The following is a 4559-nucleotide window of genomic DNA, read 5'->3' as shown; positions in this document are numbered from 1 at the left end:
CTGGCCAACGTGGCGAAACCCCATCTCTACTAAAAATACAAAAATTAGCCAGGTGGTGGGCACCTGTAATCCCAGCTACTTAGGAGGCTGAGGCAGGAGAATCGCTTCAACCCATCAGGCAGAGGTTGTAGTGAGCCAACATCGCACCACTGCACTTCAGCCTGGGGGACAGAGTGAGACTCCGTCTCAAAAAAACAGAAAACACAAAACTTGTAGGCAGAGGGCATTGGTGGAAACCCACTGAAATTAGGGGAAGGGAACAGGGGAAAAAAGAAGAAGTTCTTCCTTTTAGTGAGGACCGGAATAATTGCCAGGCCGACCATTATACCTGGAGGAAGGGCAATTATGAAGGCCACACTCCCAAGATCCAGGTTCATAGTGCCTACCTAAGGCTGAGCCTCAATCATAACACAAGGGAACACATAACCTCCTTCATAGCCTACCACCACATGACAGGCCTCCAGTGAAAAATAACACAAGAATGTATCTGGGAGAACTTGCAAGAGACAGACTTTATTTAGGGAACAGTGCAAAAGGAAGATACAAATCCAAGAGACAAAAACAAGTCACCACTAGAGGAATTTTAAGCCCCTGATGCACTGAGGATAATAATATATGTTGGTGCAAAAGCAAACTTCAAACCCAGCCCTCCTGACTACATTAACGGAAATCTCTATACTAGAGACGTAGCAGAAAGAAATGAATGCTTATCTTCAAGAATACAAAATATTTATGTCAGTATCTGTTGTGTTATACAGCATATCCAGCTTTCAACAAAAACCACAAGGTATACAAAAAGGAAAGAAAAAACACAATCTGGACGGGGCACGGTGGCTCACACCTGTAATCTCAGTACTTAGGGAGGCCAAGGCAGGTGGATGACGAGGTCAGGAGTTCAAGATCAGCCTGGCCAATATGGTGAAACCCCTCTCTAGGGGTTAGCTAGGCATGGTAGCGCATGCCTGTCAACCCAGCTACTGGGGAGGCTGAGGCAGGAGAATTGCTTGAACCCAGGAAGCAGAGGTTGCAATGAACGGAGATCATGCCACTGCACTCCAACCTGGGTGACAGAGCAATACTCCGTTTCAAAAAAAAAAAAAAGACACAATCTAAAAAGACAAAAAAATAATCAGAACCAGACTCAGATATGACATCAGACATTGAATTTAAAGTAACATGATTATGTTAAAGGATTTAATGGAAAAGGTAGACAACATGCCAAAAGAAGATGGATAAATTCAGCAGAGGAAACTATAAGAATAAAATGGAAATGCTTGAAATAAAATCGTGGTGACAGAAATGAAGAACACCTTTGACTGGTTCATCAGTAGACTCAGTATAGCTGAGAAAAGAATCAGTGACCTTGAGTGTAGAGGTCAATAGAAATTACCCAAACTCCCTTTCCAACTTGGACATGGCAGAATGGCTCCCACAAAGAAGGGTGGCAAGAAGAAAAAGGGCCGTTCTGCCATCAACGAAGTGGTGACCCGAGAATACACCATCAACATTCACAAGCGCATTCGTGGAGTGGGCTTCAAGAAGCGTGCCCCTCAGGCACTCAAAGAGATTCAGAAACTTGCCATGAAGGAGATGGAAACTCCAGATGTGCGCATTGATACCAGGCTCAACAAAGCTGTCTGGGCCAAAGGAATAACGAATGTCCGACACCAAATCCATGTGCGGCTGTCCAGAAAACGTAATGAGGATGAAGATTCACAAATAAGCTCTATACTTTGGTTACCTATGTATTTGCTACCACTTTCAAAAATCTACAGACAGTCAATGTGGATGAGAACTAATCGCTGATAGTCAAATACCTCAAATAAAGTTATAAAATTGCAAAAAAATAAAGAGGAATTACCCAAACTGAAGTGCAAAAAAAGAGTGGGTAAAAAACAAAACAGAACAACAACAAAAAAGAAAGAAAGAAGACACCATCCAAGAATACCAAATGAGTTAACATGCACATAATTGGAATTCCAGAAGGAGAAGAAAGACTTGGACAGGATTTGTCTAATTCAGACTTAGTTAAACAAACAAACAAACAAACAAAAAGAATAAGACAGGAGAAACATTTGAAGAGATAATGGCTTAGAATTATCCAAAATTAGTAACAGACAGAAAACCACAGATAAAGGAAGCTCAGAGAACACCAAGCAGGATAAATACCAAAACAACACAGCCCCTCCCCAAGCCCATGCATCTAGAAATATTATATTAAAACTGCTGAAAACCAAAGAGAAAGAAAATCTGGAAGTCAGCCAAAGGGGGAAAAAACATAATATCTTACCGAGGAGCGAGGATAAGAATTACAGCAGACTGCTAGTCAGAAACAATAAAAGCAAAATGAAATGGAGTAATATCTCTTTTTTTTTTTTGAGATGGAGTCTCGCTCCATCGCTCAGGCTGGAGTGCAGTGGCATGATCTTGGCTCACTGCAACCTCCGCCTCCCGGGCTCAAGCGATTCTCCTGCCTCAGCTAGGCGCCCGCCATCATACCCAGCTAATTTTTGTATTTTTAGTAGAGACGGGGTTTCGCCATGTTGGCCAGGCTAGTCTCAAACTCCTGACTTCAGGTGATCCACCAACCTTGGCCTCCCAAAGTGCTAGGATTACAGGCGTGAGCCACTGTGCCTGGCCCAAATTAAGAGTTTTCTATTTTTATTTTTATTTTTTTAGAGACGGGGTCTCACTACGTTTCCCAGGATGGTCTGAAACTCCTGGACTCCAGTGATCCTCCCACCTCAACCTCCCAAAATGCTGGGATTACAAGCGTTAGCAACTACACCAGGCCAAAATTAAAAGTTTATCAGACAAACAGAAACTGAGGAAGTTGATTGCCAGCAGACCTACTTTATAATAAATGTCAAAGCAAGTTCTCTAAGAAGAAGAGGCTGGGTGTGGTGGCTCACGCCTGTAATCCCAGCACTTTGGGGGGCCAAGGCGGGTGATCACTTGAGGTCAGGAGTTTGAGACCAGCCTGGCCAACATGGTGAAACCCTGTTTCTACTAAAAACACAAAAATTATCTGGGCGTGGTGGTGGGCGCCTGTAGTCCCAGCTACTCAAGTGGCTGAGGCAGGAGAATCGCTTGAACCCGGGAGGCGGAGGTTGCAGGGAGCCGAGATTGTGTCAGCCTGGGTTGAACAGAGTGAAACTTCGTCTCAAAAAAGAAAGAAGAAGAAATATAATCAAAATCTTGGATCTATACAAAGAAACAACATACTGCAGTTTATAGAATACCATTTACAATAGCACCCCCCATGAAGTTTTCAGGTATAAATATAACAAAATATGTGGGAGATATGTGTGCTTAAAAACTACAAAATACTGATGAAAGAAATCAACATGGGGCCTGGCGCGGTGGCTCCTGCCTGTAATCCCAGCACTTTGGGAGGCCGAGGCGGGCGGATCAATTGCGGTCAGGAGTTCAAGACCAGTCTGGCCAACATGGTGAAACCCGGTCTCTACTAAAAATACAAAAATTAGCCCAGTGTGTTGGCACACGCCTGTAATCCCAGCTACTTGGGAGGCTGAAGCAAGAGAATTGCTTGACCCCAGGAGGCGGAGGATGCGGTGAGCCAAGACTGCACCACTGCACTCCAGCCTGGGCGACAGAGGGAGATTCTGTCTCAAGAAATAAATAAATAAATAAATAAATAAATAAATAAATAAATAAATAAATGAAAAAGAAAGAAAAGAAAAACTGAATGCTACAAGTTCAGCTCATTACTAACCAGTTCCAGACAAACTGGCTTTTTTCTTCTTATTTTCCTCTGGCTTTTTCCCTCATTTTAAAATTGGAGAGGTAATAGTGCCTATCATGAGCGAATAGTTTTAGTATGCTTAGAACACTGTCCTGTATATAGTAAGCATTCAACATATGTTGGCTAATACTACTGACGCCAATTGTAACAGTAGTATTAGAAGCCGTAATAATATTACCCCAGTCAAATATGTCCATAATTGGCAATAGGGAAAGAATTGCTGCCACTCAGCAGAATTTGGAGTATTGAATGTCATTGTTTACTTTTTCTGGAAGGAGCATGATCTAAGATACTGATCTAAACTGAATGTGCATGGCTAATGGTGTGGATAGACAGAGATTTTAAGTGGGCAAAAGTGAAGGTTGTGTTGACAAGAAGTTTCAGGAAACAGTGATGTGGATGAATTTCCCAGAACGGTCCCAGAATATGAGAATAATGTCCCACGTGAATGCTAATCGAAATTCCCACTCTTCAGAGGAGGCTATCAACAATCAGGTACACATCAACCATATGGCTGTCATGTAGTCTCTTCGTATCACCCCACTTACTGCCCAAGTGATTTATTTGTAAACAATGTGGCCAGCGTGGTGGCTCACGCCTATAATCCCAGCACTTTGGGAGGCCAAGGTGGGTGGATCATCTGAGGTCAGGAGTTTGAGACCAGCCTGGCCAACATGGTGAAACCCCGTCTCTACTAAGAATACAAATATTAGCCAGCCCTGGTGGCGGGTGCCTGCAATCCCAGCTACTCGGGAGGCTGAGGCAGGAGAATCACTTGAACCTGGGAGGCGGA

At 43.3% G+C, this 4559-nt stretch overlaps 1 pseudogene; it reads left to right on the top strand.

The window, feature by feature from the left end:
* The first annotated feature begins 1395 nt into the window (after positions 1-1395).
* On the top strand, positions 1396-1799 carry LOC101150518 (large ribosomal subunit protein eL31-like; annotated as a pseudogene).
* The last annotated feature ends 2760 nt before the right edge of the window (positions 1800-4559 follow it).

The sequence above is a fragment of the Gorilla gorilla genome, chromosome 10 (assembly GCF_029281585.2).
Source record: "Gorilla gorilla gorilla isolate KB3781 chromosome 10, NHGRI_mGorGor1-v2.1_pri, whole genome shotgun sequence".
NCBI classification, from domain to species: Eukaryota; Metazoa; Chordata; class Mammalia; order Primates; family Hominidae; genus Gorilla; species Gorilla gorilla.
The sequence above is the reverse complement of the archived record's forward strand: the minus strand, read 5'-3'. Positions and strand labels throughout refer to the sequence as shown.